We start from the raw sequence: 24,566 nt of genomic DNA on the forward strand, positions 1-24,566 counted from the left end.
CATGGACAAATAGGAGTGAGAGAAAGAGAGACATGGACAAATAGGAGTGAGGGAGAGAAAGAGCGAGAGAGTGAGTGAGGGGAAGATAGGGGGCAAGAGGGAGAGACATGGAGAAACAGGAGTGAGGGAGAGAAAGAGAGAGAGAAAGAGACAGGAGGGTGAGAGAGAGGGGGGAGAAGAAAAATACAGATGGCGAGTGAGTGAGTGAGTGAGTGAGTGAGTGAGTGAGTGAGTGAGTGAGTGAGTGAGTGAGTGAGTGAGTGAGTGAGTGAGTGAGTGAGTGAGTGAGTGAGTGAGTGAGTGAGTGAGTGAGGGACTAAGGATGCAAAAGACAGATGAGGCAGTTAAGGTCAATGTCCTCAAGCAAGAGCTACCTGCTATCATATTTAAGTAGATTAAAGGCAAGCAGCAGCCCATGACAACTGCTAATCACCGCCTGGCAGCCAATTTCACTGGGGGAAAACATGTTTCTGAAAATAGATGACTGAAAAAGTGGGTTTCTCAACAGATGGTGTAATATTGCGACAATGGCTAACAATGTGCAATGTGTATTGTTGACACCTTGCTGAATGCAAGTTGTTACTGTATAGGTAAGAGTTGTACAAATAAAGGAGAGGAAATGGAAAACGCAAGTTCAGGTAGTCTGTTCTGTATAAAGACGTTTTGTCCCAATCCGTGCCTACTGAACGGGAGCCAGACTGTTTTAGTGGAGGGATTGTCACAGCCGGAAGATGATTGGTTTCCTCACCGACACTGAATCACGGCTGGGAGACGTAGCCTGTCAAATCAGCACTGTTACTGTATTGAGCATGCCATGCTGTGGTGTGCTATGCTGCACGTCACCCTGCCTCTGGGGATTTGCCTTTGTCAAGGAAAGTGTTTGTTTTGTGTCGGCAATTTATTTTATTTTTTTTACATGTGCAATACAGGTGTGTGTGTGTGTGTGTGTGTGTGTGTTTGGTTTCACTTCACTTTCCTTGTGGGGACCAAAAGTCCTCATAAAAGGATAGTAAAACAAGTGAGGACATTTCGCAGTTCCCCACAATGAAAAGGGTTGTTTTAGGCTAAGGGGTTAGGTTTAAGGTTAGCGCTACAATTAGGGTTAGGGGTTAGGTTTAGGGGTTTGGGGTTAAGGTTAGGGTTTAGGGAAAATAGGATTTTGAATAGGAATCAATTGTTTGGTTTTAAAACAAATGTGTGTTTGTGTGTTTTTCTCCCTTTCTCACCCTCTCTATCTGAGTGTAGGTGAATTTGCGCATGCTTACATTTTAACTTGCAAGCCAGTTCATTTCAACCTCTGAATGCTTCTCAGTCTGCAATATTAGTCATCCACCATTAAATGAGACCACCCGGGTCCAGATAAAGAGACAAAATTAAGTTATTAAGGGCAGCAGACACCGTTCAATATATGGAAAAATCTAACGACAAAGCTACAGAGAAACGCCGCAATAGTCTAACTTTTCCCTCAAACACATACCCACGCACACAAGTTTAAAAAGCACAAAGTCCTGACAAATGAGGCTAGCACAGTGTCAGTACCCTCTAGCCCACCAACAGAAGGTCTATGTAAGGATAACAACACAACTCACAGGTCATTATCAACCAACTCATGGAGACCAGAGCCTTAATCTACTAACTACCAGCACTGGCATAATGTGTTGTTTCAAGATCACACCAAAAATCGTTAACACCAAGTTCAATATAATAAGACTGCAGGGACTACAAGGCTAGTCAGTGCTCGCGGTACAAAAAGTTCACTGACTTGCACTTCTGTTTCATCACTGTCCTCATTTCAACTGGAAAACTGAATTACGCAGGCCTGCATGCTGAGGAGGGCCATGTCTGTAGACGGGGTAAGGATAATAATGGGCTGCGTCCCAAATGGGACCCTATTCCCTACATAGTGCACCACTCTATGGGCCCTGGTCAGAAGTACTGCACTATTAGTAGGGAATAGGGAGCCATTTGGGATGCACCCAAAGTTTCTCTAGGGACCACACAAGGAAACGAGGCCCTACTAGACTGATGTAATTTCCGTCCCCATTTCCTTGCTTCTCCAGCAGCAATTACTGATCACCGAGCGACCGACCATGTGATAGAAGCTAATACCATGGCGATATATTAATCACGGGGTGAGTGTGCTGTGCAGGGCGTGAGGGACAGAGGCTTGGCAGGCAACATATGTAATGCGTTGGCTTTGTTTATCTAGTTGCACACACACTCGAGCACACACACCTCCTGAAACATATGTGCATGATCCGCTGAGAAAACCAAAGAACAACCTGGTGAATTAATAAATCCCCCCACCACTCACTGGCCATCAGCTTTAATAAGATCCAATGGAGCTTAATTAAGGCAAAGGGACGGCTCCTTCTGTGTTACTCATAGAGAAAGCAGGGAAAGAGAACCAGCTAACAACAAACGCTCCCACAACTTTAGAGAACGTTCCCTCAAGAGTCTCAATAGGTCATTAACTAACGTGTTCATAGGAATGTTTCTGTGATGTGCAAGGAATGTTTCCAAGAGACCCTTCCCTTATGTAAAATAGGACTTACCCAAAAACGTGGTTACCATGTTCTCAGAATGTAATACATTCATGTTCTAAACACTTTTCATGGGAACATTGCAAGAACATTCATGTGTCCAGTTTTCTGAAGGTTAGGAGAACATTCCATCAACGTCCCACCAAACATACACGGAACATAGTTGCCATGTTGTTATAAGATATCAACCCTATCAGTCCCGAGACCCAAGCTAAAATAGTTTTTTCATTTACCTGACGTTCATCTGCATATCTAGCCCTTATATTTAGCCTCACAATGAAGTGTTGTACCATTTTCTTTTCAGGACAACCAGGGATACAAGTAGAACACAAAACAATTTGACATAAACAGTTGCATTCATGAGTTTTAATGACAAAGCAAAAAAACGGGTAAAAAACGAATTCATATGAATGCTGTAATTGTTTGCTCACTGGGAAATGAATATTTCTACTAGTCAGTAACAACTGTTTGGAGTTTGTGATGGCAACTATGCTTGCTACAGTATTATAGACACTATCTGACAATTAATCTTGATGGATGTATAGTCGTCTCAAATAAAACTGTGAAGGACCTCAGCGTTACTCTGGACCCGGATCTCTCTTTTGACAAACATATCAAGACTGTTTCAAGGACAGCTTTTTTCCATCTACGTAACTTTGCAAAAATCTTTTCTATCCAAAAATGATGCAGAAAAATGTATCCATGCTTTTGTCACTTCTAAGTTAAACTACTGCAATGCTCTACTTTCCGGCTACCCAGATAAACACTAAATAAACTTCAGTTAGTGCTAAATACGGCTGCTAGAATCTTGACTAGAACCCAAAAATTTGATCATATTACTTCAGCGCTAGCCTCCCTACACTGGCTTCCTGATAAGGCAAGGGCTGATTTCAAGGTTTTACTGCTAACCTACAAAGCATTACATGGGCTTGCTCCTACCTATCTTTTCGATTTGGTCCTGCCGTACATACCTACATATACGCTACGGTGACAAGACGCAGGCCTCCTAATTGTCCCTAGAATTTCTAAGCAAACAGCTGGAGGCAGGGCTTTCTCCTATAGAGCTCCATTTTTATGGAATGGTCTGCCTACCAATGTGAGCGACGCAGACTCGGTCTCAACCTTTAAGTCTTTATTGAAGACTCATCTCTTCAGTAGGCCCTATGATTGAGTGTAGTCTGGCCCAGGAGTGTGAAGGTGAACAGAAAGGCACTGGAGCAACGAACTGCCCTTGCTGTCTCTGCCTGGCCGGCTCCCCTCTCTCCACTGGGATTCTCTGCCTCTAACCCTATTACATGGGCTGAGTCACTGGCTTACTGGTGCTCTTCCATACCGTCCCTAGGAGGGGTGCTTCACTTGAGTGGGTTGAGTCACTGACGTGGTCTTCCTGTCTGGGTTGGCGCACCCCCTTGGGTTGTGACGTGGCGGAGATCTTTGTGGGCTATACTCGGCCTTGTCTCAGGGTGGTAAGTTGATGGTTGCCGTTATCCCTCTAGTGGTGTGGGGGCTGTGCTTTGGCAAAGTGGGTGGGGTTATATCCTGCCTGTTTGGCCCTGTCCGGGGGTATCATCGGATAGGGCCACAGTGTCTCCTGGCCCCTCCTGTCTCAGCCTCCAGTATTTATGCTGCAGTAGTTTATGTGTCGAGGGGCTATGGTCAGTCTGTTATATCTGGAGTATTTCTCCTGTCTTATATGGTGTCCTGCTGGAATTTAACTATGCTCTCTCTAATTCTCTCTTTCTCTCTTTCTTTCTCTCTCTCGGAGGACCTGAGCCCTAGGACCATGCCTCAGGACTACCTAGCATGATGACTCCTTGCTGTCCCCAGTCCACCTGGCCGTGCTGCTGCTCCAGTTTCAACTGTTCTGCCTGCGGCTATGGAACCGTGACCTGTTCACCGGACGTGCTACCTGTCCTAGACCTGCTGTTTTCAACTCTATATAGACAGCAGGACCGGTAGAGATACTTTCAATGATCGGCTATGAAAAGCCAACTGACATTTACTCCTGAGGTGCTGACCTGTTGCACCTTCGACAACTACTGTGATTATTATTATTTGACCAGGCTGGTCATTTATGAACATTTGAACATCTTGGCCATGTTCTGTTATAATCTCCACCCGACACAGCCAGAAGAGGACTGGCCACCCCTCATAGCCTGGTTCCTCTCTTGGTTTCTTCCTAGGTTTTGGCCTTTCTAGGGAGTTTTTCAGACTCTACAGCCGTTTTGGTAAAAAAAAGACCCGGGCCCCTACGGGATCCACCCTTGTCCTACAAACACTGCTCTAGCTCAGCCCCATTGATCGAACAGACTAATGATTGGTACCATCGGATGCAGAAGAAATGGTACAACCCGGAAATCTGTAGCTTAAACACACAATCTATAAAAGGGGTTAAAGGTCCTAACTCACGCAGGCGTTATGGTGGGAATCATTGGGTTAATGTTCTAGACAGGTTTCACAGGAACATTGTAGGAAGATTCTGCGTATCAGTTGTCAGGACGCCACCTCATGGTCCCAAAGAAACGTCCCCCCCCCAAAAACATTTACATTATACATGTTGTTACTGATGCCAAGCCAATCAAGGCCCATCCACTCACAGCTCTTTGTCTGTTGGAATGGACACAAACACAATGTGTTTAACATTGTTTTCAACGTACATTTTCGACATAAATTATTGCATTATACTTGTTCATTTATAATGTAATTATTATTCAGCATGTCCTCACCTGGGATTTGAACTACTCATGATGTTGGTTCACAGCATTATGATCTTGCTGCCATGCCACAATGTCTGTGTCAGTCATCTGTTATTTTCAGTATTCTTTCATCATTGACTTGATTTACTTATTTCAGCAATTTAAGGGCTTTCTGTATAGTGGTCTAATGTTGGAGGGGCATTTTACCATGTTTTAATGTTACCATGTATTATTGAGTGTACTTTAAACAGAGTTGAGATTTATTTCAAAGTGCATTCACCCTATTGCTTAGACATATCCAGTTGTTTAAGAAGTACCTAGGGAGAAGGGGTTAGGGTTTGCTTCTAGACAGGGCCTAACCATATTAGCCCAATAAATACATCCCCTAGGGATATCCCTTATTGGGACAGTGTTTAGAGTGTACATCTTTGGTGCTGGTGGCCTGGGTTTGAGACCCGCTAGGCGAGTACTACTCTCACATTCTTAGCAATATATGTTAATGTCGTTATTTGGCAACAGTTACAACACCCCTAACTGACGTAATTAAAATCAGTTTCTCATTGAAAGATGGGAATCTGTAGGATAACCCGGTAGAATAAATGATGACCACATTTCCACTACCTCCCATAAATTATCAATAGTTATTAACTCTATGTAGCTGAGCTTCTCTCCATTGTCTTCTTGAAATCAACGATGAGAGAATAGTCCGAATAATTGATAACTGACTCAGACATCGTGGCGTAGCAGGAAGATCAGAATGCCAAGAGGTTGTGAGTTCAAATCCCAAGGGAGGACATGTTGAATAATAGTTACTGTATAAATTGACATGCACAATGTAATTATGTGTGTCAAATATGTATGTTGAAAGCGTTGTTTGTGTGGGTCCATTGTCAACATAAAAGAGCTGTGAATGGATCAGTGGTTCACCAATCAGAGCATTGATGGGCTCGGCCACAGTAATAAGGGGTGATGTGTAATGATGAAACATCTATTTTCTTTGGGACCACCGGTTGACGGCCTGATGACTGACACGCATGAATGTTATTATTTTTTTTTTCCTTTTTCGATTAAAACATACAATCTACTTTACATTACATTCAGTCATCTAACAGACTCCCATCCAGAGCGACCCACAGAAGCAACCAGGGTCAATGCCCTGCTCAAGGGCACGTCGACAGATCTCCCACAAGGTCAAAAACGGAGACCTGAACCAGCAACTCAGCCAACCGGCCCAAGCTCCCAATAGCCAGGCCACCAGCCCTCCAAGATCCCCCCCACAGTTCCCAGAGCTGCCCCTCAACCATCTGAGACCCCCCCAAAGAAAAATATTGTAATAATTAAATCATTCCAGTCCCCACCCCCAAGACCCCCCCCCCCCCCCTCAAGCCACCGTCTAATGCACCAACAACCAACAAAATGATAAAAATAGAAAAGAAGAGAAAACTAAGGAAAACAGAAAACAACAATGCAAAAACAAAAGACATCAAGGACAACGAAAATCATAACAGCAAGGCCAACTGAATACGTTTGAGTGCGTGTATGGCACTATTTACATGTGTGTGTCCGTGTATGTGCACAAGTGTGTGTTTGAATGCAAGTGTGTGTATATATATAGTCCCGTGTGGCTCAGTTGGTAGAGCATGGTGTTTGCAATGCCAGGGTTGTGGGTTTGATTCCCACGGGGGACCAGTTTGGAAAACAAAATGTTTGAAATGTATGCATTCACTACTGTAAGTCGCTCTGGATAAGAGCATCTGCTAAATGACGTATATGAATGTTCTTGCAGTGTTCCCATGAAACGTGTCCAGAACATTAATATTGAATATTCTGAGAACATGGTAACCACATTCTGAGTAAATTCTGTTTGACATAAAGGGAATGGTCTCTTGGAAACAGTCCTTGCATGTCACTGGATCATTCCTATGAAAACATTAGGTAATGACATTAAGGGAATGTTCTCTAAAGTTGTGGGAATTATTGTTTTTAGCTGGGGAGGAAGGGGGGAGAGGAGTAGAGAGGGAGAGAGGGGGGGGGAAGAAGAAGAGGTATGAAAGCATACATACTACAGAGATACAGACAAAAGAGAAGAAGATATATATTGTGAAATGAGAGGGGAACGGCGCGATAGGGAGATGCACAGATACAGAAGATAAAGTGTGTGTATGTGTTTGTACGTGAGAGAGAGAGAGAGAGAGAGAGAGAGAGAGAGAGAGAGAGAGAGAGAGAGAGAGAGAGAGAGAGAGAGAGCAACGGTGTGTTAACAAGCTCTGCCTGTAAACAGTCACACTTGCTTTATTAGTGGATGGATTTCATTCTAATTTAGAGCTCTGCGGGGAGAGAGAACATCTGCTTAAATGAGTTAACAAATGGATTTAAAACAACTCATCTGTTCCTCTGCAAGCTGTATACCCAACTGGGGAGCGGTCAAAAGGAACTGTCTTGCCAAGTCACTACGGTATAGCCTACTCCCCCTTCACCAGCCTCCCTAAATGGGGGACGGGCCTGGCACAAACCCTGCCCAAGCCCAAAGCCTTCTCCTAGCCCCTGTCCAAAACCTCATGTAAACCTAGTCATATTTATTGCTCCAAACCAAGAGACCAAGCCCTTAGTCCAGGCCTAATCCTAATACAAGTTCCTCTCCTTGCCCTAGTTCAAACCTGGTCCTACATCCCCATTACAATTGACTCCAATGTCATTTTTGGCCACTGTCCTGCTGGCCAAAGTCAACAAGCCCCAACTACAGCCCAAGACTCACAATGGTGGTAATCTTTATCAGTAAAAACACATTAAGGTATACCAGAATATCCACACATTCATTTACAATGAAATATTCTAGGGGACTAATGGTGGTGTATGCTGAAAGAGTTGACGTTGAGTTCTTTCCTCCTGTTTTGTGACAGCATGCGGCGGGCTGTTGACAGGGACTTTGAGGGGGCATGAATGAGTGACAGTGGAGGAGTGAAACAGACAGGATGACCAGATGGCTTTATCCATCATGCCTCTAGCACTGTGGGTTGATGCACTGGCAGCAAACGATTGGAATTGGCGGCATGCAGTTAGGCACCGTTTCTACAGCCATTTCCATGCTCTGAAGAGGTTACAGGGATTAAATGACTGATATTTGTCCGACTGTAGTCAAATGACGAATTGCTGTCAAATGCGAGATCGGGTCACGCAAATGTGAAATTGCGACGCTTCAAATGTGAGATCATGTTTCCAAAATGGGAGACTGGCCAGCTTGTCAAAATCAACACAATGTCCATTTCCAGGCAATCTTCCTTCATGAAAGGTAACTGACTAACTCATTGACCATGCTTTGTGATATAGGCTAACCCTCTAATCCAAATGCATTTGTTTGCTATTGGTACATCGGGGTTTATATGAAATCCTAAAGGGTCACAGCATCCCAAGGCTGTTCTGTCAACAACAGAGCAGCATAGTTGAACCCTGCTCAGGAAGGAAGGCACCTAGACACAAACTCGTTACTAAGTCATTAGTGGCCAGATAAAGATGCATCGGCCGATCCTCTGAGACTGAAACGGCATCTGAACACTGCAGCCGGACATACTGTAGGGGAGGAGAGAGAGAGATCATTCCAGAGCTGTTACAAGATGATTACTTTATTAATTCCTTATTCCTCCCTCGATTTATAGTTTTACTTTCTCTCCTGATTATTCTCCCTACCGATTCCTTTCTATTCTTTATCTTATCAGCATGGTGCAGGTGTTTTCGGGCACTAAGGGAACGTAATTTGATTATCCCCCCCTCTCCCAGCAGGCACGTTCTTGGAACAATGCCATGGCTGCCTTCGAGCAAGCTAAAAAAATCAATTTCCCCCTCTGCGGCTCTGGGTAGCTTTCAAAATCACTCTGGTTGCTTTTTACAGCACAGTCCCTGTGAAAGTAAATACTCTTTTCTTTTGCTCTACAACACAGGTAGGTGAGCAGAAAGGTTGGCGGATTTAAGGCTTGAAAATAACCTGGTAAATACACAGCCTGTATTGAAAACAATGTCCTAATATAGTCGTTTAGCTGCTTCAAATGAATACCTTGACGATTGTATTGTTCTGTTCAGGCTAAACTTTGGAAAGATGAACAGTACGTTTGTAATTACACATTCCAACCCTGAATATTCTGCACATTAAAAACAAAACGGATAAGCCCTGAGCCCTATTTTTTATTTCACCTTTATTTAACCAGGTAGGCAAGTTGAGAACAAGTTCTCATTTACAATTGCGACCTGGCCAATATAAAGCAAAGCAGTTCGACAACATACAACAACACAGAGTTACACATGGAGTAAAACAAACATACAGTCAATAATACAGTAGAAAAATAAGTCTATATACAATGTGAGCAAATGAGGTGAGATAAGGAAGGTAAAGGCAAAAAGGCCATGGTGGCAAAGTAAATACAATATAGCAAGTAAAACACTGGAATGGTAGATTTGTAGTAGAAGAAAGTGCAAAGTAGAAATAGAAATAATGGGGTGCAAAGGAGCAAAAAATAAATACAGTAGGAGAAGGGGTAGTTGTTTGGGCTAAATTATAGATGGGCTATGTACAGGTGCAGTGATCTGTGAGCTGCTCTGACTGCTGGTGCTTAAAGCTAGTGAGGGAGATAAGTGTTTCCAGTTTCAGAGATTTTTGTAGTTCGTTCCAGTCATTGGCAGCAGAGAACTGGAAGGAGAGACGGCCAAAGGAGGAATTGGGTTTGGGGGTGACCAGAGAGATATACCTGCTGGAGCGCGTGCTACAGGTGGGTGCTGCTATGGTGACCAGTGAGCGGAGATAAGGGGGGACTTTACCTAGCAGGGTCTTGTAGATGACCTGGAGCCAGTGGGTTTGGCGACGAGTATAAAGCGAGGGCCAGCCAACGAGAGCGCAGTGGTGGGTAGTATATGGGGCTTTGGTGACTAAATGGATGGCACTGTCATAGACTGCATCCAGTTTGTTGAGTAGGGTATTGGAGGCTATTTTGTAAATGACATCGCCGAAGTCGAGGATCGGTAGGATGGTCAGTTTTACGAGGGTATGTTTGGCAGCATGAGTGAAAGATGCATTGTTGCGAAATAGGAAACAATTTTATATTTAACTTTGGAATGGAAATGTTTGATGAAAGTCTGGAAGGAGAGTTTACAGTCTAACCAGACACCTAGGTATTTGTAGTTGTCCACATATTCTAAGTCAGAACCGTCCAGAGTAGTGATGCTGGACAGGCGGGCAGGTGCAGGCAGCAATCGGTTGAAGAGCATGCATTTAGTTTTACTTGTATTTAAGAGCAGTTGGAGGCCACGGAAGTAGAGTTGTATGGCATTGAAGCTCGTCTGGAGGGTAGTTAACACAGTGTCCAAAGAAGGTCCAGAAGTATACAGAATGGTGTCGTCTGCATAGAGGTGGATCAGAGACTCACCAGCAGCAAGAGCAACCTACATGGTACAACCTACATGGTTTGAGGAGTTAGCGACGTAACTTTGGTCAACTCTGAATTCAACTCAGGATATCTAGAAACCACGAAAGTGGCTCACTTTTTACCCAGGTAAATTTCGATGGTAACGAATCCTTCAGAACTAACCTGCACCTGGGCAGGCTAACTCAGCGCTAACTCCATTTATCCTAAATGAAGTGTGAGCCACTGGTCTGAGCGGTGAGTTATGGACCAATAAAATAAGATTCCCTCCCTCTCGCAAAGATTGTCATCATCCCCTTCATTTGAGGAAGACAACTGATTACATATTTTATTCATCAAAAATGTTTGTGTCAATAAAAAATAGTAACGTTAAAATACCTATCACATTGCACATTTAGTAATACAGAATGCATTTGAAACTTCACACACCGTAAAACTTGTGAATGACTTCATACAATAATTGTATCGATAGGAGTGGGGGAAAAAAGGTGCTTGTGCATTGATAAGCACACCACAACACACCAAAGATGGTATTAACGCTAAGTAATAAAATAAAAATGACACTTCAATAAGCCTATTTCTCACCATTGTCTGCTGAATTTGCAAGATAGCTTTTTATTTCACTTTGACTTCAGCACAAATCAAAATATGGCACTGACTCCTCCAACATATTGATGTTTCTGCATTGTCTCAATAAAGAGTTCAGGGTCCGACTAGCCAAGTGCCACATGCACGCACAGTTAGAGAAATATGGAGAGATAAAGAAATTGTAGAGTAAAATAAATAAATAATTAAAGAAAGTAAGAAAAAATGAAGAAAGAAAGAAAGAAAGAAAAATAAAGACAAAAAGAGGGGAGAGAGAGATTAAAAACAGATAACAGATGGGGTGGCAGGTAGCGTAGTTAGAGTGTTGGGCCAATAATCATTGGGCCAGTAGTTCTGCCACTGAACAAGTCAGTTAACCCACAGTTCCCCGGTAGCACGTCACTGTAGATAAGAATGTGTTCTTAACTGACTTGCCTGGTTACATTCTTTTTAAAGATGGTCCCGGAGATACTCTACATGGCCAATAGCATTTGGACACCCCTTAAAATGTGTTCATTGGGCTATTTCAACCACACTTTTGCTGACAGGTGTATAAAATCGAGCACACATCCATGCAATCTCCATTAAAAAAAACATTGGCAGTAGAATGGCCCATGCTGAAGAGCTCAGTGACTTTCAACGTGGCACCTTCATAGGATGCCACCTTTCCAACAACTCAGTTTGTCAAATGCTTGCCCTGCTAGAGCTGTCGCGGTCAACTGTAAGTGCTGTGAAGTGAAAACGTCTAGCAGCAACAAATAGTAGGCCACACAAGCTCACAGAATGGGACCACCGAGTGCTGAAGCACGTATCGCTGGTAAAAAATAATCTGTCCTCGGTTGCAACACTCACTAACGAGTTCCAAACTGCCTTTGGAAGCAACGTCAGCACTAGAACTCTTTGTCGGGAGCTTCATGAAATGGGTTTCCAGTTGTGATATAGCCTGGATTCGAACCAGGGTGTCTGTAGTTACGCCTCTATCAATGAGATGCAGTGCCGTGGACCACTGCACCACTCGGGAGCCTCAAACTTGACTGGCCTGCACAAAGCCCTGACCTCAACCCCATCGAATACCTTTGGCAGCGATTACAGCTGTTAGTCTTTCTGGTTATTAAGTCTCTAAGAGCTTTCCACACCTGGATTGTGCAACATTTTCCAATTACTATTTTTAAAATTATTCAACCTCTGTCAAATTGGTTGTTGATCATTGCTAGACAACCATTTTCAAGCCATAGATTTTCAATCAGATTTAATTCAAAACTGAAACTCGGGCCATTCAGGAACAGTTAATGTCTTCTTGGTAAGCAACTCCAGTATTGATATACCATCCAAAGTGTAATTAATAACTTCACCATGCTCAAAGGGATATTCAATGTCTGCTTTTTTTCTACTAATTGGTGCCATTCTTTGCAAGGCGCTGGAAAACCTCCCTGATCTTTGTGGTTGAATCTTTGTTTGAAATTCACTGCTCGACTGAATGACCTTACAGATAATTGTACATGTGGGGTACAGAGATGAGATAGTCATTAAAAAAAATAGTGTAAAACACTATTATTGTCTATGGAACTTATTATGTGACTTATTAAGCACATTTTTAGTCCTGAACTTACTGAGGATTGCCATTAAAAAGGGGTTGAATTTGGGGTATTGTGTGTAGACAAGTGACAAAAAATCTCAATTGAATCCATTTTAAATTCAGGCTGTTACACAACAATAAGGAGAAAAAATCGAATTGCGATTTTATTTGTGATTATAGATCAAAACACTTGGGTAAACTGTTGGAATACAAAACAGAATGATTATTCAAATGTTATGGTTAGAATTCGTTTTGTACGGTATACCAACACTTCCATACTAGGACAAGAAAAACGGTTCGGTACTATAATTTTTGTACTTCCAGTAGGTCTACTGATTGAGAGAGGATCAAGTCTGTCTAGCAGCGCAGCCGGTGTCCCCTTATAGCGTGAGTACACTGTGCCTGTTCCAATTGCTCATTCTATCATTTTAGCTCCCTACTCATGCCGCACAAAAGTTAACACTCTTGAAAAATGCAACACGGCATGTATAAATATTGCACCTATTAATTACTGTTTGCAAAAATAATGTTCATTACAGGATAGAACACATTACAATGCAAGCAGATACCGAGAGCTTCTGGCTTTGTAGGCTAACTTTCCTAGCTTGAGTAAAGGATGCTGCTTGCTTAGCGAATGCAACTTCCTCTCGATCCGGCCCATCCCTGGCACGAACTTGGGACCTCTGTTTGCTCGCACACGTGACCGCCCTCCTCAAGCGTCTTAGCCGATGGCACCAACTCAAAAAGCTGGCTAATGTGGTGACGCAAGGAGTAAGTTTCACACATCCTCATGTGCTACATACACTAGCTTAGAGTTGAAGCTAACATCAATTCAATACCCTAGTACTTTGTTTGTTGTAATATGCAAACCATTACACAAAATAGTCTGATTTCAAAGCATTGTCACCAAATACAATATAGTCATTGCCAAAAACGTTATACATCTCTCCTCTCTCTCACTGTGCGTGTGAATGACATCATTAGGTCTTAAAGAGACAGCGCACACTTTATAAAAGAAGACATTGCTTCTTCTATGCAAATGTTGTTTATCGGTGCAATAAAATAAGTCCCAATTGGGAAGAAAACAGATTGTTTTTCATCTGTAGCCCCATGATATCAGCCCAAACATGCTCAATAACTCAATGCATGTACAGACTCCTATTGAATATGCATTCACCTGTATTGTGAATAAGCCAAGGCTGCATCTTGATTTAACCAGTTTATCAACATAGATTTACCATTCAAATAAATTATTACTATTGTGTTGTTATGTACACTACCGTTCAAAAGTTTGGAGTCACTTAGAAATGTCCTTGTTTTCCATGAAAACATACCTGAAATGAGTTGCAAAATGAATAGGAAGTATAGTCAAGACGTTGACAAGATTAAAAATAATGATTTTATTTATGAAAGAATAATTATGTCCTTCAAACTTTGCTTTCGTCAAACAATCCTCCATTTGCTGCAATTTCAGCCTTGCAGACCTTTGGCATTCTAGTTGTCCATTTTTTTAGGTAATCTGAAGAGATTTCACCCCATGCTTCCTGAAGCACCTACCACAAGTTGGATTGACTTGATGGGCACTTCTTACGTACAATACGGTCAAGCTGCTTCCACAACACCTCAATAGGGTCACTGTGCTGGCCACTCCATTATAGACAGAATACCAGCTGACTGATTCTTCCCTAAGTTGTTATTGCATAGTTTAGAGCTGTGCTTTGGGTCATTATCCTGTTGTAGGAGGAAATTGGCTCCAATTAAGCGCAGGGTATGGCATGGCGTTGCAAAATGGAGTGATAGCCTTCCTTCTTCAAGATCCCTTTTACCCTGTACAAATCTCCCACTTTACCACCACCAAAGCACCCACAGACCATCACATTGTCTCCACCATACTTAACAGATGGCGCCAAGCACTCCTCCAGCGGTTTTTACTTTTTTCTGCATCTCACGAATGTTCTTCTTTGTGATCCGAACACCTCATACTTAGATTTGTCTGTCCATAACACTTTTTCCAATCTTTCTCTGTCCAGTGTCTGTGTTCTTTGCCCATCTTAATCTTTTCTTTTTATTGGCCAGTCTGAGATATGGCTTTTTCTTTACAACTCTGCCTAGAAGGCCAGCATCCCGGAGTCGCCTCTTCACTCTTGATGTTGAGACTGGTGTTTTGCGGGTACTATTTAATGAAGCTGTCAGTTGAGGACTTGTGAGGCGTCTGTTTCTCAAACTAGACACTCTAATGTACTTGTCCTCTTGCTCAGTTGTGCACTGGGCCTCTTTCTATTCGGGATAGAACCAGTTTGCGCTGTTCTGTGAAGGGAGTAGTACAGAGCGTTGTACGATATCTTCAGGTTCTTGGCAATTTCTCGCATGGAAGAATCTTAATTTCTCAGAACAAGAATAGACTGATGAGTTTCAGAAGAAAGTTATTTGTTTCTGGCCATTTTGAGCCTGTAATCAAACCCACAAATGCTGAGGCTCCAGATACTCAACTAGTCTAAAGAAGGCCAGTTGTATTGCTTCTTTAATCAGAACAACAGTTTTCAGCTGTGCTAACATAATGGCAAAATGGTTTTCTAATGATCAATTAGCCTTTTAAATTGATAAACTTGGATTAGCTAACAGAAACATGCCATTGGAACACAGGAGTGATGGTTGCTGATAATGGGCCTCTGTGCGCCTATGTAGATATTCCATAAAAAAAATCATCCGTTTCCAGGTACAATAGCCATTTACAACATTAACAATGTCTACACTGTATTTTTGATCAATTTGATGTTTTTAACAATCCCAGCTAATAAGAAAACAGTCATGATATTTAATTTAAGAGAATGAACAAGATTTAACATGGTAACATTGGGGCTAATTTGAATGGGTGAGTCGCTCTGGATAAGAGCGTCTGCTAAATGACTTAAATGTAAATGTAAATGTGAATCCATACCCCAACACGATCCATGTGACCACCGTGAATGTAATTCCGTAAGGGACTATTCGGAAGCGGAGAAAATAGGAAAGATGGAGAGAGAATGTACTCGAGCAATAACATTTTTTTTTTTAAACAAACAGGCATTACAGACAGCAAAGTGGCCTTTCAAAATATCGCAGCCTCTCGTACAATATGGATATTGTGCATGTCAATATCACAATTTCGATTAACATTTGATTAATCTTTTTTTTTCCTCTTTTATTTCACCTTTATTTAACCAGGTAGGCTAGTTGAGAACAGGTTCTCATTTGCAACTGCGACCTGGCCAAGATAAAGCGTAGCAATTTGACACATACAACAACACAGAGTTACACATGGAATAAACAAAACATACAGTCAATAATACAGTAGAAGAAAAAAAAAGTGCAAATTAGGTAAGTTAAGGGAGTTAAGGAAATAAATAGGCCATGGTGGCGAAGTAATTACAATATAGCAATTAAACACTGGAATGGTAGATGTAGAGAAGATGAATGTGCAAGTAGAGATACTGGGGTGCAAAGGAGCAAGATAAATAAATAAATACAGTATGGGAATGAGGTAGATAGATGGGCTGTTTACAGATGGGCTACGTACATGTGCAGTGATCTGTGAGCTGCTCTGACAGCTGGTGCTTAAAGCTAGTGAGGGAGATATGAGTCTCCAGCTTCAGTGATTTTTGCAGTTCGTTCAAGTCATTGGCAGCAGAGAACTGGAAGGGAAGGCGACCAAAGGATGAATTGGAAAAGGAGGAATCATGCAGCCCTAGCCTCTGGTACATTCTAGTCTTGATTCTGTCTGAAATACAAAGCTAAATTATTGAATACTTCAACGACTTTACCTACCAGATTGGTAAAATGTGTTGTGGTATTGGCTCCTGAGTGGCGCATCGCTCTAAGGCACTGCATCTCAGTGCTAGAGGTGTCACTACAGACCCTGGTTCAATTCTAGGCTGTATCACAACTGGCAGTGATTGAGAGTCCCATACAGCAGGGCACAATTGGCCCAGTGTTGTCCGGGGTAGGTCTTCATTGTTAAATAAGAATTTGTACTTAACTGACTTGTTTTGGATACCTTCTAGGCCTATATGTTCAGGACTATTTTATTAGTATGGTAAACTTTAAACCTGTCTTCTCTCGAGGTTTTCAAGCAGACCACTCACATCTGTAGCCATGAAATTGTTTGAAAGGCTGGTCTTGACTCACATCATCCCAGACACCCTGGATCCCCTCCAATTCGCATACCGCCCCAATAGATTTACAGATGACACAATCTTGATTGTACTCCACACTGACCTTTCCCACCTGGACAAGAGGAACACCTATGTGAGAATGTTGTTCATTAACTATAGCTCAGTGTTCAACACCATAGTCCAGCGTTTCCCAAATTCGGCCTTGGGACCCCAACGGGTGCACATTTTGGTTTTTGCCCTAACAGTACACAGCTGTTCTAATTACCAAAGCTGGATGATTAGTTGACTACTTGAATCAGCTGTGTAGTGCTAGGGCAAAAACTAAATGTGCACCCATTGGGGTCCCGAGGACCGGGTTTGAGAAACGCTGTCATAGTGCACCCAATGCTCATCACTAAGCTAAGGACCCTTGGACTGTACACCTCCCTCTGCACAACAACGCCTCTTCCCCCTCAGGAGGCTGAAAATATTTGGCATGGGCCCTCAGATCCTCCAAAAGTTCTACAGCTGCACCATTGAGAACTTCTTGACTGGATGCATCACCGCTTGGGATCGCAGCTGCTTGGCATCTGACCGCAAGGCTTTACAGAGGGTAGCGCGTACAGCCCAGTACATCACTGCATCCGAGCTCCCTGCCATCCAGGACCTCTATACCAGGTGGTGTCAGAGGAGTGCCCCACAAATTGTCAATGAATCCAGCCACGCAAGTCATGGACTATTCTCTTTGCCACCACACAGCAAGCAGTACTGATGCACTAAGCCTGGAACCAATAGAATCCTGAACAGCTTCCACCCCCAAGCCATAAGACTGCTAAATAGTTAGTTAACTATTTGGTTAACTATTTAACTATCTGCATTGACCCTTTTTTGCAAAAATATTTTTGTTTCATCACATACGCTGCTGCTACTGTTTATTATCTGTCACTTTATTCCTAATTATATGTACAGTACCGGTCAAAAGTTTTAGAACAACTACTCATTCAAGGGTTTTTCTTTATTTTTACTATTTTCTACATTGTAGAATAATAGTGAAGACATCAAAACTATGAAATAATACATATGGAATCATGTAGTAACCAAACAAGTGTCAAACAAATCAGAATATATTTTATATTTTTTAAATAGCCACCCTTTGCCTTGATGACAGCTTTGCACTCAGCATTCTCTCAGCCAGCTTCACCTGGAATGCTTTTCCAACAGTCTTGAGTCCCCACATATGCTGAGCACTCGTTAGCTTCCTTTCCTTCACTCTGCGGTCCAACTCAACCCCAAGCCATCTCAATTTGGTTGAGGTCGGGCAGTTGTGGAGGCCAGGTCATAAGATTATTTAAAAAAATAACAAGATAACTAGGCAAATCAGTTAAGAAAACATTCTGATTTACAATAACTGCTTACCCTGACCAAACCTGGACGACACCGGGCGAATTGTGCACAGCCCTAGGTGACACCCAATCACAGCCGGATATGATATAGCCTGGATTTGAACCAGGGACTGTAGCGACAACTTTTGCACTGAGATGTGGTGTCTTAGACCACTGCGCCACTCAGAAGCCGATTCAGCACTCCATCACTCTCCTTCTTGGTAAAATAGCTCTTACTCAGCCTGGAGGTGTGTTGGGTCATTGTCCTGTTGAAAAACAAATGATAGTCCCACTAAGCCCAAACCAGATGGGAGGGCGTAACACTGCAGAATGCTGTCTAAACAAAAGACTCCACTTTGCCAGATGATTACATGACCCGTCAAGTTAGCCAGGTGTGTCTGGAGGTTATTACGGCCACCCATTGTATTTCATGAACATATATACATGTCAAGACAATAGTGACCCATCCACTTTGACATAGTGTGTGTTTACCAGAGACGGTAATGTGAAGAACAACATGACCTGCACCAAAGTCAGATTAGGATGTAGGCCACGGACTAGATCAAGTGTATTTTTACCTGGACTTTTTTGTTATTGTAAGCTACTACTTTCACCACTTTTAGTCTTGAAATATACTGCTCAAAAAAATAAAGGGAACACTTAAACAACACAATGTAACTCCAAGTCAATCACACTTCTGTGAAATCAAACTGTCCACTTAGGAAGCAACACTGATTGACAATAAATGTCACATGCTGTTGTGCAAATGGAATAGACAACAGGTGGAAATTATAGGCAATAAGCAAGACACCCCCAATAAAGGAGTGGTTCTGCAGGTGGAGACCACAGACCACTTCTCAGTTCCTATGCTTCCTGGCTGATGTTTTGGTCACTTTTGAATGCCGGCGGTGCTTTCACTCTAGTGGTAGCATGAGACGGAGTCTACAACCCACACAAGTGGCTCAGGTAGTGCAGCTCATCCAGGATGGCACATCAATGCGAGCTGTGGAAAGAAGGTTTGCTGTGTCTGTCAGCGTAGTGTCCAGAGCATGGAGGCGCTACCAGGAGACAGGCCAGTACATCAGGAGACGTGGAGGAGGCCGTAGGAGGGCAACAACCCAGCAGCAGGACCGCTACCTGCGCCTTTGTGCAAGGAGGAGCAGAAGGAGCACTGCCAGTGCCCTGCAAAATGACCTCCAGCAGGCCACAAATGTGCATGTGTCTGCTCAAACGGTGAGAAACAGACTCCATGAGGGTGCTATGAGGGCCCGACGTCCACAGGTGGGGGTTGTGCTTACAGCCCAACACCGTGCAGGACGTTTGGCATTTGCCAGAGAACACCAAGATTGGCAAATTCGCCACTGGTGCCCTGTGCTCTTCACAGATGAAAGCAGGTTCACACTGAGCACATGTGACAGACGTGACAGAGTCTGGAGACGCCGTGGAGAACGTTCTGCTGCCTGCAACATCCTCCAGCATGACCGGTTTGGCGGTGGGTCAGTCATGGTGTGGGGTGGCATTTCTTTGGGGGGCCGCACAGCCCTCCATGTGCTCGCCAGAGGTAGCCTGACTGCCATTAGGTACCGAGATGAGATCCTCAGACCCCTTGTGAGACCATATGCTGGTGCGGTTGGCCCTGGGTTCCTCCTAATGCAAGACAATGCTAGACCTCATGTGGCTGGAGTGTGTCAGCAGTTCCTGCAAGAGGAAGGCATTGATGCTATGGACTGGCCCGCCCGTTCCCCAGACCTGAATCCAATTGAGCACATCTGGGACATCATGTCTCGCTCCATCCACCAACGCCACGTTGCACCACAGACTGTCCAGGAGTTGGCGGATGCTTTAGTCCAGGTCTGGGAGGAGATCCCTCAGGAGACCATCCGCCACCTCACCAGGAGTATGCCCAGGCGTTGTAGGGAGGTCATACAGGCACGTGGAGGCCACACACACTACTGAGCCTCATTTTGACTTGTTTTAAGGACATTACATCAAAGTTGGATCAGCCTGTAGTGTGGTTTTCCACTTTAATTTTGAGTGTGACTCCAAATCCAGACCTCCATGGGTTGATAAAATGGATTTACATTGATTATTTTTGTGTAATTTTGTTGTCAGCACATTCAACTATGTAAAGAAAAAAGTATTTAATAAGATTATTTCTTTCATTCAGATCTAGGATGTGTTGTTTAAGTGTTCCCTTTATTTTTTTGAGCAGTGTATTTGGTTGTTTACTACACTACACTACCTTACTCACCTTGTTTAGTACATAGCCTCATGTGAGTCCTTAAAGAGATGGGTTGGGCTAAGCTTAAGAGGGTGTGAACGATGCTGGATAGGTGTAGACAAAGAAGAGCTCTCCAGTAGATGTACCAAATCACTCAAAGGCCATTTTCTCAAAAGTGGGTTTACTAGTTTATCAACTTTGAAAGCAGAATTACTTTCCAATTTTTCCTCAACTGCAGTGTATGATATACCATGATGTCTCTACTTTTATCCAATGTAAAAAATACAATTTCAAATGTTGCTACATAAGATCGAATCGGTCACAAATATCTGCATAACACGAAAGATCCACCTTCATATTTTACAATGATTCTGTTTTTTTTATGCATTCTCATTTCAACGCCAAACCCACCACTGTTGTGCGTGGCCAAAGAACATTTTTTCATGGCATCCAACAAATGTACCTGGAGTATAATAAACGGCATTGCCACTAGGATTGGATCCGGTGCTTTTGTCAAATGTGTCACGGATCCCTCCGTAACTTTCAACATGCACACCTGTCCCCTAGTCCCACTGATTAGTATTTGTATATACAGTTGAAGTCGGAAGTTTACATACACCTTAGCTAAATACATTTAAACTCAGTTTTTCACAATTCCTGAAATTGAATCATAGTAAAAATTCTCTGTCTTAGGTCAGTTAGGATCACCACTTTATTTTATGAATGTGAAATGTCAGAATAATAGTAGAGAGAATGATTTATTTCAGCTTTTATTTCTTTCATTAAATTCCCAGTGGGTCAGAAGTTTACATACACTCAATTAGTATTTGGTAGCATTGCCTTTAAATTGTTTAACTTGGGTCAAAAATGTTGGGTAGTGTTCCACAAGCTTCCCAAAATAAGTTGGGTGAATTTAGGCCCATTCCTCTTGACAGAGCTGGTGTAACTGAGTCAGGTTTGTAGGCCTCCTTGCTCGCACACACTTTTTCAGTTCTGCCCACAAATTTTATATGGGATTGAGGTCAGGGCTTTGTGATGGCCACTCCAATACCTTTACTTTGTTGTCCTTAAACCATTTTGCCACAATTTGGAAGTATGCTTGGGGTCATTGTCCTTTTGAAAGACCCATTTGCGACCAAGCTTTAACTTCCTGATTGATGTCTTCAGATGTTGCTTCAATATATCCACATCATTTTCCTGCCTCATGATGCTATCTATTTTGTGAAGTGCACCAGTCCCTCCTGCAGCAAAGCACCCCCACAACATGATGCTGCCACCTCTGTGCTTCACGGTTGGGATGGTGTTCTTCGGCTTGCAAGCCTCCCCCTTTTTCCTCCAAACATAACGATAGTCATTATGGCCAAACAGTTCTATTTTTGTTTCATCAGACCAGAGGACATTTCTAAAAAAAAGTACGATCTTGGTCCCCATGTGCAGTTGCAAACAGTAGTCTGGCTTTTTTATGGTGGATTTGGAGCAGTGGCTTATTCCTTGCTGAGCGGCCTTTCAGATTATATTATATAGGACCCGTTTTATTGTGGATATAGATACTTTTGTACCTGTTTCCTCCAGCATCTTCACAAGGTCCTTTGCTGCTGTTCTGGGATTGATTTGCACTTTTCGCACCAAAGTACGTTCATCTCTAGGAGACAGAACGCATCTCCTTCCTGAGCGATATGACGGCTGCGTGGTCCCATGGCGTTTATACTTGCGTACTATTGTTTGTACAGATGAATGTGGTACCTTCAGGCATTTGGAAATTGCTCCCAAGGATGAACCAGACTTGTGGAGGTCTACAATTTTTTTTCTGAGGTCTTGCCTGATTTCTTTTGATTTTCCCATGATGTCAAGCAAAGAGGCACTGAGTTTGAAGGTAGGACTTGAAATACATCCATAGGTACACCTCCAATTGACTCAAATGATGTCAATTAGCCTATCAGAACCTTGTAAAGCCATTACATCATTTTCTGGAAATGTCCAAGCTGTTTAAAGGCACAGTCAACTTACTTATGTCATGCACAAAGTAGATGTCCTAACCGACTTGCCAAAACTATAGTTTGTTAACAAGAAATTGGTGGAGTGGTTGAAAAATTTATTTTATTGACTCCAACCTAAGTGTATGTAAACTTCCGACTTCAACTGTATATGCCCTTCGGTTTCCATCTTCTGGTCGATTATTGTTACATTGTCCATTAGTGCTTGTGAGTACCTGTGCTATGTGTTTTGGGCTTTCGTGCCCTTGTGGATTGCACAGATGATTACAGGTCTCGTACCGTGTGTTAGTCAGTCTGCGAGTGTGTATTTATTCGAGGTACTCCTCTCTCTTTTGTTTAGGTTTCAACCCTGTGTTTTGTGTACGTGTTTGTTTGGTCTTCGTCCCTGTGCCTTTACACAGGGAAATACACTGCAGTAGCATACAAAATATTCAACATAAGGAGCGTGGCATTTCTTATACTCTTTTTTTTTGCCAAGCAAGCAGGACAAATCAACACTAACCATACTCATTAGCATTTAAAACGGGCTCATTTTTCATACCAACAGGCTTGAGGCCCCCTTGACTGCAATTGAACTCAAAGACCCAATGCTGTTCAACTACGGCTGTAAATAACGGCATTGATAAAAGGTCGAAATTAAACTGTCTGGTGAGAAAAGGGAACCTTTGAATCAACTGAAAGGGCCTTTAATAACAGTGAGTGCTTGGCTGTGAAGCCCAGCCATGAGAAGTGCTTTCTCTGATGAAGGCCACTCAAACGAATAAACTCATAAACACAGCTGATCAACTCTCTCCACAATCAGTCCTCCATTTCCAGGGTTCAGAGACAGACGATACTCTCCCGAAAAAGAGCCAGTCAAAATGGAGGATAACGATCATTCACATCAGCTTGGTGAGCATGTCAGTCCATATACAGTACTGTATAACTACAGTATATGAGTGAGTAGAGGAGAGAGAGGGAGAAATAATTGTTGTCTTCAGATTTAATTTACCGCAAAAGTGCATTGGCATCTCGCTGTTCTCACCTTTTAGAAATTCCAAAGTGCCCATTCAAAAATGAAAAACAATGTTTTTTTCCACCCCTTGCAGGCATTATGAGCAGTGTGAAGTTTGGCACCCCATCATTCTTCTCCTCCTGAGTGATCTTGCCAAACAACACCTGCAGACACATGCCGGGTATCTCACTCACTTTCGGTTTTTCTTTATTTGTAACATTTTTTACATTGTAGAATAATAGTGAAAACATCAAAACTATGAAATAACACATGGAATCATGTAGTAACCAAAAAGTGTTAAACAAATCAAAATATATTTTACATTTGAGATTCTTCAAATAGCCACCCTTTGCCTTGATGACAGCTTTGCACACTCTTGCCATTCTCTCAACCAGTTTCACCTGGAATGCTTTTCCAACAGTCTTGAAGGAGTTCCCACATATGCTGAGCACTTGTTGGCTGCTTTGCCCAAACCAGATGGAATGGCGTATCGCTGCAGAATGCTGTGGTACCCATGCTCGTTAAGTGTGCCTTGAATTGTAAATAAATCACAGACAGTGTCATCAACAAAGCACCCCACACCATAACACCTCCTCCAAGCTTTACCGTAGGAAATACACATGTGGAGATCAATCATTCACCCACACTGCGCCTCACAAATACACGCCGGTTCGAACCGAAAATGTCAAATTTGGACTCAGACCAAAGGACAGATTTCCACCAGTCTAATATCCATTGCTTGTGTTTCTTGGCCCAATCAAGTATTTTCTTCTTATTAGTGTCCTTTAGTAGTTGTTTATTTCCAGCAATTTCACCATAAAGGCCTTATTCACAAAGTATACTCTGAACAGGTGATGTTGAGATGTGTCTGTTACATGAACACTGTGAAGCATTTATTTGGGCTGCAATTTCTGAGGCTGGTAACTCTAATGAACTTATCCATAGCCAGTTTTATCATAGCCCTTGAGGTACTTGGTATTTCAGGTGATTCAAGTTGTTTGACTTGGCAAAGGTGTTACTCTCTCTCTCCTTCCATT

The sequence above is a fragment of the Salmo salar genome, chromosome 10 (assembly GCF_965601325.2).
Source record: "Salmo salar chromosome 10, fSalSal1, whole genome shotgun sequence".
NCBI lineage: Eukaryota > Metazoa > Chordata > Actinopteri > Salmoniformes > Salmonidae > Salmo > Salmo salar.